This window comes from Urocampus carinirostris, chromosome 17 (genome assembly GCF_059441175.1).
Source record: "Urocampus carinirostris isolate Australia breed hairy pipefish chromosome 17, RoL_Ucar_1.0, whole genome shotgun sequence".
Lineage (NCBI taxonomy): Eukaryota > Metazoa > Chordata > Actinopteri > Syngnathiformes > Syngnathidae > Urocampus > Urocampus carinirostris.
The window spans coordinates 10965207-10976900 of NC_142365.1; the positions used below are offsets into that span (position 1 = coordinate 10965207).

The following is an 11694-nucleotide window of genomic DNA, read 5'->3' on the forward strand; positions in this document are numbered from 1 at the left end:
ATGTAATAAAGCCCCAGGGTGTAATATTTTGCTGTGTTCTACGGATTTCTGTCCCTGCATAATACATAATTTCTTCTTTTAATGGTACTGGTGAAATTATAAAAGTGACTATGAAAGTCCTTAAAAATAAAATCAAAAAACGAAAACGTGGCTCATGTCTAGCATCCCGGACGCCAACGTGGCGCTACCCGGAGCTATCCGGCTTCAGCGCAGTTAGACAGAGACACGAAAGCCTGCGGGAAGCGGAGAGGAGGTGGACTCGCTAACACGAGGTGGTGTATCCCTGGGCACAAAGATTTCCATCTGCTGTAGGGACGTCAAACTTTTAGACTAGCGTGTGACGTCATCCACTCCTCTGTGGCTAAACTACAAAACAGCACCCCGAGGGCATCCTGTTAATAAACAACAAAGGAGACTGCTGGAAGTGTGAAAGTATTTATCCATCTATTTGAACACTAAGTGGCACTGTATTGTCTAATGTGAACAAAAACAGTACCGCAGAGCACAGCGTAGCAGCAAGACCCCAGACAAACTAGGTGGTGGCCTCTAGGTTGGGATTCCACTATGTAAAGGGAATAGAAAGTTATATTATTGGTATGACAGTTCATGATAATTTGTCCTAATATCCAAATTAATGAATGAAATTCAAACTGTCTCGGAATTCTAGTTCTGTGGGTATGTGACTAATTTTGCAATTGGGAGATGGAATAAGAGCTTGCTCTGTCCACTCCACGTACTGACCTGGTATTGCAGTACCTCCGGGAACGGTGCATTCGCACTGATCGCTGCTTGGCCCTATGGCTAGGACCTTGACTCAGCCTCTTGGATGGGAGCAAGTGTCTCGGCCTCTTGGCTTTGTAGCATATTATGATTTGAACGATAACGGATGGGGTTTTGAAGGGTTATTGTTCTATCTTCGTTATTCATTATCCATTATCCCATATCGGTCAGTTTATAATACGCTACAAAGCCTAGGAGCCGGGACACTTACTCTCAGCCAAAAGGCCAAGCTAAGGTCCTAGCCCTAAAGCCTTGCTGCGATCATTGCGAATGCACCGTTCCCGGAAGTACTGCAATACCGGGCCAGATTAAGGTCCTAGCAATAAAGAGTTGATGCCGGATAATGGATAAAGAATATAGAACAATAAACCTTAATTTGTACCAATACGAGGCATTTAATATTACACACAATACCTTTTAAGTGAAATGAAAAAAAAATAAAAATACCTGAAATCACCCCTGGTGTAAACAATGCCCAACTGAGTTCAAAGAGCCTTCATAATCCCCCCACGCTCATCTGCTTTTATCTTACCTTTAGCATCGCTGTTCTGGGACCTGCAACACATTAGGAAGCTGGAAAGGGAGAGGGGGAGGTGTGGAGAGTGATTTCATGCGCATTACCGAGTTTTTTAAATCAGTGTGACAAAATCCAAACGCCAATTCAAAACCCCTAAAACATGAAAAAAAGGTTTGTTAGTACTTGAGGATTGGGCTGACTAAAGGCTGCGATCATGGCTTTAAACCAGGAAATGGCAGCAGTGAGTAGCAAACTTTCAAGTCGTGGACACCATTGTGTAATAAATGACCACTAGATGGCACTGTATTGTCTAATGCGAACAAAAAAACAGTATCAAATGAGCCCAGCATAGCAGCAAGATGTCAGACAAAAATGGCGGCGACTACTCGGGATGGCTTCCACCAGGCAAAATTAATCCAAATTTCTCTACCTATGAATATTTATAAAAAGTAACATTGGTATGATAGTATAAGTATTATTCAAATAATTTTTTCACTGGATTAAGGTATTTCTGTACAACTAGGAGTTATATAAATATCGCACACAGTCCCTTTCAGGTTATTTTGGTAACATACAACATTTTGCATTTACTTACCTCATCTTATCTTTTTGATTTAATGACCCATTAGGTTCCTGCTTGGAGCTCTATGCTTCAAAAACTACTAGTGATTCACAGAGCCAAGAAGAAATCCACAGGTTCTATAGTGTTCTCCATTTCGGCCCCAGTGCTGTGAAATACTGGGCCTACTGAGATACTATCTGCAAAATGAGAGAATTTTTTTTTTTTAATTAATGCTTAAGACACACTTATATCCTATATCTCATAAGTGGACTCATACTGTTGTCTTCTATTCCTTAAAAAGGGTCAGCCTTGTTGTTGAAAGAATTTTTGGGCATGAAGCTGTCAACTGGATATTCTGTTTTTACCCATATTTAATGTTAATGATGTGTACTGTCTGCTCCAATCGTCCTGGAAGGGGGATTACCTCATGCGCAGTCCCTTCTCAAGGTTTCTTCATTTTCCTCCTCCTGAGGCTTTTGAGTTCTTTTGGGTTTCAGCTCAGGGGATGTTGTAATGGAAGTCTCTGAAGCCCTTTATGATTAAGGGCTTTACAAACAAAACACGACTTGAAATGTATGCTCAAAATGTAACATTATTGCAACCGTTTTTAGAAACTGAATAAGGGACATCCACAAAAAAGACAATATTCCAAAATAAAGCATTTGTCTTTTCTGAAAAAATATCATAAAAATTAGATCTGCATACTCAGCATTTTCAGTAGAATCAACAGTGCCACCCTGTGGCCAGAAAGAGAATCTGCAAAACAATACCAGTACAGAAAATGGGATCAATCATTTTCCAATTGTCAGACTTGATCATATATATTGAAACGATAGATCAAGGATCACCAATGTGGTGCCCGCGAGCACCAAGTAGCCCCCTAGAACAACTGAGCAGACCTCAGTGATGTGAGATTTTCTAGGATTTCTAACTGGCATGAGAAATGATTGATATGACCAGTCTCTTTAAATACATGATCAAGTATTCCACAATTATCTTTAAAATAATACACATAAGTAAATTACTCATTGCCCCTTCTACAAGGCATTTATTTTAGTGGGTGACTGAACCATTTTTTTCCTAGGAAAAACACATATATTCTAATTTAAGACAAAATTATGTCCAAAACAACCCTTAATTTATTAAGCGTCTTAGTAAAATACTGTAATGTGACAAATTAATGAAAACGAATTAATAAAAATAATGAAGCGTGATGTGCACATGAAAATAAACTCGAGAAATGTGTTTTTCTTTTACAGTGGAATCCTTACCTGGAAGTCGCCACCATGTTTGTCAGACATCTTGCTGCAATGCTGTGCTCTGCAGCATTGGATTTTGTTCGCATTAGACAGTACAGAGCCAATAAATGATCAAATATTACACACCGGGGCTTCAATGGAAATGACTGCAAACACCCGAGTAGCCCAAGGACCGGTTCTGAGAATATTGATGTGTGAAACTAGTGATGTGGGATTGTCTAAGAAATATTTCATGGTGTGTTAATAGAGGCTATTTTAAACCTTTCATTAATAATTACATTGTTACAACATAGTAATAACAGAAGATGTTATAATAGAAATGTATATCTAACTGGTAGCCCTTTCTGCTAACCAGTAAAAAAAATCAGCTCCTAGCTTAATGTCGGTGAACTCTAGATAGAGGGTTCGTAAACCCTTTTCATGGCCAAATTCAAGCATTTTAAGGACTTTCATAGCCATGTTTCCAATTTTACCACTATCATTAAAAGAAGACATTTTGTGTTAAGTATTTTGCAGAGACAAAAATATTTGCGATTTACATGTGCATTTATCAAGACATTATTATTGGATTTTGAGTAAATCACAATTGTTTTTGGGACAAATCTCTCCCCATAAAGGTGTTGGGTAAAAATGGCGGTCATATGTAGCTTACATTTTCAGTTACAGGAAGTTCTTTCTGTTACAGTATACACTTGGGAAGTGCTACCTAAGTTTTTTGCATGGCCCATAAAAATGTCCATAAATGATACATAATCATTGCACTAACACATTTCATAGTGCCCTGTTTAGTTGTTGCATGCACCTGTGGTCTTGGGCACAACCTAGCGCTGATGCTTTACAAACTAATGGCAGTAGCCGTTAAAAACGAGCTAAGAAGATATGCAGTGGCAAAGCAAAGCCATCAGAGAGCAGTGTTTGTGTCATTTTAAAGCAGACTTTTTGAGAAACATGGCAACAATTTCAAGCATTCACAAAAACTTCACTCAAAATTCAGGCACTTTACAATCTTTTAAAACACAACATTAAAATTCTGGCATTTTCAAGCACCCGATTTCCGGATTGACACTGACCGAATGACAAGACACACAAAGTTAAAAGACTATCAAATCAGGTTTATTGAGTTTTTCCACAGGTGCCCGAGTTGAGACCTATATTTCACATATGTTTTTCTTCATATTTCATCATAAAACAATCCAGTCCCCCCCAATAAAATACCCAGCTACAGAACAAGGTCCAGGCCTTCCAAATCTACACCGACCGCGTGAAAATTAAGCAATATATTAGAGCTATCGAAAATAACCCAGGAAGTGATAAAGAAAAGGTTGTGCCTGCGGTGCGTTCACTGACTGGGAAAAAAAACACTAGATCAGAAAAAGCTACATTTAGTCCAAATCAAAAAACAGGAGCACAGCAATCAAATGTTAAGACTTATTCATAAATATAATTTTCACGTATCCACAAAGCTTGAAATCCTAACGTAAATGTCAATAAATTCAGTTGCTCTTGAATGATCGAGCGCTAAATGTCAAGCAACAAAATAAAGGTGAGTAGACATTTATATATCAGATATTTTCGAAATGATTGCCAACTACCAGGATATGCTGGTGATGATAAAGTCAGAACCTGTAAACGCTACCTGCCACCTCATTCCTTTTATTACAAGGCACCGGGAACCAAAACTAGGGTTCACTGTCCATTGATTAAAATGAGTTTAAATAGTTGTGCATGTTTGACTGAAAAAAACTCAAATGTAATGTGGCTGCCATTTTGGTTTGTGGGAAGGTTTATGGATTCATTCCTGCCCCCAGATTTTGTAATTCCATACGAGTGATTCAGACTCAATTTCAAACTAAAAATCAGCAAATACACGTTTTTCCTAAATAAACTCTTGCATAAAGTAAAATAAGAAATTATTCCGCAATAGTCAAACTATTCAACTCTCTTGTGTGATAAGAGTGGGTGGATCAATCCAAACATCGATATCGATACCGAGTTGGGACTTGGATCGGATCGATACAGTGTTACTGACTGTATTTTCGGTATATGGTGCAATGGAAGGTATTCTAATTGTCTTAACATTGTGATGCAGTATTTTTTTAGTACATTACTGCTTTTTTTTGGTTTTTATACTGTTAAAGGTTTTTATATAGAATTGTTTACACTATTTGCACTTTCACTTCATTTTCAAAATATTGTGCTCTGCAAGGCATTATAGTTGTCATGTTGACTACGTTATGTATGTACTTTTGTTATATTGTCGCTTTATTTCAGTTCGAGCCTAGACTTTTGTTCTGAATCAGTTGTAAAATAGATTTTTATACTGTTAAGGTTTTGATTGTAGTTGTAAAAACACAGAACATGTTTAGTGTTGTAAATCCTTGTGCTGTTCTTATCGTGACTAAACTAATTGAAGGGTTCAGTTATTGAATCATCACGACACTGCCGAGCAAAACGTATAGGTATCGGATAGGTATTGATTGATACTACCCTGCATTTACTAGGAGCCGATTGATACCAAAAATCCCAGTATCGCCCACACTACTGTACATTTGGCACGTTAGCATGTAGCTCTGTCGCCGTATCTGTTAGTTCCTTTACAAGTGGTTTAGTTTTACAGATTAACTCGTGACCAAAACGTTTGCAGTTCAAAATGAGTAATCCTTATAGTACGCACTTTTTTCAAAATGATAGCCTTGATTGAGCCATTTATCTAGCTCGCTCCTGTGTGTTTAGAGCATTAGCATGTAGCAATGTGCCATATCAAGGGTTGCTACATGTGTTTCATGGCCAAATTCAAGCACTTTTTAAGGACTTTCAAAGCCAATTTTTCAAATTCTCCTGTACCATTAAAAGATACCCGTTGTGAATAGTGTATTTTGCCTATCCACAAATATATCTGATTCACAAATGCGATTTTATTATCTTGCATGGGCAGAACTTGAGTAAATTGCGAACATATTTGTGGATATGAACAAGACGTGTGTAAATAATTTTGAGATAAATCTCACCCCATATAGGTAATGGGTAAAATGACGTTAATGTGTAGTACATTTTCAGTTGCAGGAAGTTCTTTCTATTACAATTTACAACTGGGAAACACTACCCTATTTTTTCGCATGACCTTTAATAAATGTTCATAATTGGTACATTATCCCTGCACTAAAACATTTTATAGTGCCCTGTTTAGGTCTAGATCCGTCGAGGGCGATGGCGCTTTGTAAGACAATACCGGATAAACTAATGCCAGCTGCCGTTAATAGCGAGGGAATAAATGTGATGGCAAAGCAGAGCCATCAGAGAGCAGAGTCTGCCTCATTTTTAAACAGACTTATCAGGAAAGATTTCAAGCATTTACCAGCAGTTTACCCAAAATTCAAGTACTTTGAATCCTTGAAAACATTACATTAAAATTCAAGCATTTTCAAGGATTTCAAGCACCTGTACGGACCCTGCATATCTGTTCCGCGCTGAATGACAAAAGTGCTCCACAAGAGTGAGTTGCATACCGCCACAGTTGCCATTTTACTGTGAAACGTTCAGGAAAAAAAAAATGAACACACGCAAAATGAATAACATATTTAAGTCCGTTAAGCGCTAACTCTCGCGACTAGCACGTACTGAAGGAATGTGTGCTGAAGAAAATCAGGAAAATGAAGTGCTTGATGATGACAATTCCCAGACTCAGTATGATCATCCATCCACAATTTAGATACAGAAAAGGCTGCTAGATAGCTTGTATAGCATCCGCTAATGCTGCATGCTAAAAGGATAACACGTCGTGCTCTCGTGCTAAAGCTGCCCAGAAGCCAATGACATCATTTTCTGTTGATTTCCTCACACATAACAGATATAACGTTGTTATTGGGGAAGAAAATAAAACCAGGAGAGAATGGTTAACTTTTTGTCTGGTTAGCAGCAGTAAGTTTGAAAAAAAAAAAAAAGAGAAAAAAAGAAACACTGACAATGTTCTCCAAAGTAGTAAAGTGCCCGCCAGTCTTTGGTTTGCCAACCAATAAGAAGATATCAGGAAGAAGTAGAAGCTATATGGTTTTTCAAATCTGAATTAAATTGTCAGTCTCACGGTGGCGTGAAAAAAAAAAAAGAATCAACTTTAATGATCTTGGCCGAACCCTGGGCACACAGGATCAACTTAAGACGATCAAGAATAACGTGAGTAAGCCTTATAAAATGAGGATGAATTAAAAAGTCAGTGATGAGACGAATTATGGTGAGTTTGAAAAAAAAAAAAAATTGGATTTATGCTGCAAAAAAGCACTTAAGTCAACAACTCACAAGAGAAACAAAAATGGTCTTATTTGGAATTTAACCACTTCATGCCTGAACATACCAATTTTCTGTGCTTATAGTGTCAAACCATCAAACTATTCACAATGGTGAAGCGATATTTAGAATTCAAACAAATGTGGAAACTGTGATAAATAAGGCTAGTGCTACTCGACAACCATTTTCTTAAAGTGACAGTGTGTAGTAATTCACCACAAGAGGTTGTTGTAATTTAGACTGGAGCTAAAGCGTGTGAATTTGAAGAAGACACTATAGGGAAGCCCGGAATATACCATTTTGCAAAATTCAGACACCTAGCTCTCAGTTTTCTTACGTGAATTTCAGCTAGCGACAGGGCATGAAAACTGGTATTAATCCCTGTGAGCAATAGAAAAAGACTGAGCAACCTGGATGGACCCGAAGCGGCTGAAAAGAGAGAATAGCTGGAGTTGGTCATAGCTGGTGCTATATTTAGCAGCTAATGCAGGCATGTCAAACAAACAGCCCAAACGCCATCCGTTTCAGAGTATGTCCAAAAGAGAAGCAATTCTCAAGGTCATTTCTATCAAAGGTTATGATTTTTTTTTTTTTTAAATAAAGGCAAACTATATGCTCCTTTTCGCCTTAGTATGCCCTGCCTAGTCGTTTGATCTGATGTAGTGTAATCGCATTGCCCATAGACTGCCAAAATGTTTGTTTTGTATTTCTATTTATTTTCTCAAACCAGTAGAACAATTATAATACTACAAAAGATCGCAAGAGAAAAACGAGGATTTGTCAGGCATTGGGATCCTCAATACCAGAATTCTGCTCCAGAGAGAGGAAAACAGTGAATCCCTGAATCACAGAATTTAGTGACGTTTACTTGCATGAGCAGCTGTGGAAAGCTAAAAACACAAAGCAGGAGCAGCTACCAATGGTGGCAAGCCATAACCTTCAGCTAATAGACTAACATGAGTGGCTAGAGAAGGAAACCGGGGAAAAAAGCCAATTAATCCTGACTAGTGTTAGGTTGCAAAATGGTCATTCAGGCTTCCGTAGTAGTAAGATGGCAGACAAATGTCAGTTTCGTCAAAAAGTCACAAGGGTTTGCTGTATTATACACACTGGGGCTTTAAGAAACCCACTGTTATTTTTTTGCATGGAGTGTAAAGGTAAAAAAAAACAAGTTTCACGAATGAATTAAATTGTGAAACTCTGACATGAGTAAGATGAACTCAGTTACGCTTGATGTCGTTCTTGTAAATATACAGTGTGGTCGTCTTTTTGCATAGATTTTTGTTCCATGGAAGGGATGGAGTATGTGCTACAATGCGTGTTAGTGCATTCTGAATCAGTTAGTAGTCAATAAAGCTTTACAGTGCTCGACTGAGTGCTTACGTTTAACAAAAAGTGCGGCATGATGGGAAAAAAGCCAAATTGTAATGATATGGTATGGTGAAGCAGTAGCTACTAATCCAGGGGTGGGCAAACTAGGGCCATGGGTCACATATGGTCTATTGAAACTTTGTAATCTGTCCAAGCAGACTAAATTTGGAAAAATACAATTATAATATTTGTGTATGTATATATATATATATATATATATATATATATATATATATATATATATACACACATAGTAAAATAATCTGTCGGTTTGGTGCCAGTTTTATCCCCAGTGTGCAAGGCCAACGTTCAAGCATCTGGTTACATTTTTCTGTACTTGCCACTTTTTTATATCATGTATTTATTTTATTCATCAAAATATTTGATCGGCTTTCATGCAAAATATTCCCTTTTTATATGAACGTTTTGCGTTATCAAAGCATATTTTTAAAGGAATTGCTTAAAAAAGGGACATCATTTAACATTTTGTTTTAATTCGGATTGTTTTCAAACAGGGTTCACACATCTTTTTAACGGCCAAATTTAAGCAACTTTTATGCACTTACAAAGCCATTTTCCCAATTTCTCTGGAGCCCGACATCTTGGTTGCTTTACCCGTCCTCTTGGGCGTGACCAGTTATCAGCCCAATGACTTCACAGGATAATGCCATTCAAACTAATGCCAACTGCCGTTGTTCACGAAGATAGAAGAAAAGCAATTATTTTTCTTTATTTGATGCATAGTCTATCGAGTCAGACTACCAGAAAAAATGGCAACAATGTCAAGCATCAACAAGAACTTCACCTAAATTCAAGCACTTTTCAAAACTTGAAATTTTCATAAAAAGTAAAGCATTTTCACGGAGTTCCAGCTCCTGGACGAACCCCTTTTGAAAACAATTCGATCAAATGAGTTTCTTTACACAAAAATAAAATGGGGCGGGGGTCGTAGTCGGAGACGCCCGAAAAGACCCTTCGTCTTGACAAATAAAAAATGAAAATTCGGGTTTACTTCAGATTCGGGCCCTCAATCAATCATCATTTCTGCCATTATAAAGACTTATTCCCATATTTGGTCCTTTTTTGTTTTTTTTTTGTAGAAATCGAATGTTTACAATGATAAAAGTGCAAAATTAAAAAGAAAAAGTCAAATAAAAAATCCCCAAACTGAGATATGTCTATAATTGTTTTGCCAAATACGTATATTGATGAGGTCTTAGATCGAGATGACTTGGCCGCAGATACAAAACAATCCAATTAATACTTTTTTCTGCCATTTTCTTTCTTAATGCAGCCCTCAGTTCATAAAGTTTGCTCACCCCTGTACCAATCTCTTTTTCAAGGATATGCTGAATCAGAGCCGTAAGCTGCCTTGCTCGTTTGTTATCATAATCCTACCCAATTCCACAACCAAAGTGTGAATGCAGGCTTTTTAAGTTGGAGTAAATGGGGTGAACGATTATGAGAACATAAAACTCCCCATGGCGTCGAATGGTTAAAAGGTTATGCGATGTAAATCTCTTCAAAACCTGAAAGTTTATATAAAGCCCTCAAAGCTTACCGGCGAGCTCGCCTTATTGCTTCAACTCAGAGGCACCGGCTGACAGTAGAGGGTAAACTTTTTTCCAGTGGATCCTTCGTGCTAAAATCGAGCAGCCTTCACGTAACAATTGATTTGTGGTACAGTATTCCCTCGATTTTGCGGTTAATCGATTCAATGAAAATCGGTATGAAGTGCGTTCCTGCATGTGCGTGGCATTCTGTAATAGAAACCCCAAAAATAGCTGATCTTCAGCTCTTATTTTGACTGACCAATCGTGGTAGAACCTGAATATAAACTGACATGCGGAGGAAGAAGAAGGCTTTCCACTTCAAATAGTATTACTATTTACAGGGTGTTTCAAAAAAATTGATATCCTTTGGGTTGTGAGTATCACATGATTAAGGCAAATACAATTTAAAAGAATGTTGAAGAGGTATTTGTCAAAATGTGAAAGAGAAATTCAAAAGCATGTGGATTATGTGAACGATTTCACAAACGTTAAGGTTGGTAATCTAGCTTCTTCCAAACATGCAGCAGCAGATTACAATTTTTCTTTTCTTTTTATATACCCTGAAATTCAGACTATAAGCCGCGTCTTTTTCCCCCAAGCTTTCAGCCTTGCAGTTTATGCACTGATGCGACTAATTTATGCATTTTTTCTAACGGCCGCCAGAAGTGCCCGAGCAGTAAAGGGAAGAGTAAGAGATGTGTAATATACATGTTGAGGAAGACGCATTTTCAATGTAGCTTTGCGTTTCGTGCATGAATAAAACTAGCATGGACAGACCCTCATCATGGAACAGGTGTCGTAACGGTGAGTTAAGATGTCTTTATAGTTTTTGGGCATCCTGTTCTCAGACTGATCGTGTTGAGTACATTTTGAAATGGTCATCATCCAGAGAGTGCAAGCTTTCAAATGATATCTAGCATGACATATTTCAGTGACTAATGACATCGTGAAGACACATATTTGTGTATCAAAAGTCCACCAGCGGGCCGTCGAAACGTTAAGGACCATATATTATTAAAACTCTGTAAATATCTCTTGTTTCAATGTGGGCATATGCGGCTTATAGTCAGGTGCAGCTTATGTATGTATAAAATGTTTTTCCTTTAAAAATGTACTGGGTGCGGCTTGTAATCCAGTGCGCTCTATAGTCCGAATTTTACTGTACAAATTATCTGCTTGTGAGTTAATACAGGGAAATAAATATATCAGGGTCTATACACCATTTTCATGGCAAATTCGAGGTGTTAGGTAAAAAAGTTTACATTTTCAGTTGCCAGAAGTTATTCCCATTACAATTTAACAATGGGAAGTGTGAATGCTTGTTTGCATGGCTCCTAATAGATATGTAATTATTGCACCAATAATGTGGCC

General features: G+C 37.7%; 1 pseudogene; it reads left to right on the forward strand.

The window, feature by feature from the left end:
• The first annotated feature begins 684 nt into the window (after nucleotides 1-684).
• On the forward strand, nucleotides 685-771 carry LOC148349212 (U2 spliceosomal RNA; annotated as a pseudogene).
• Nucleotides 772-11694: the final 10923 nt, after the last annotated feature.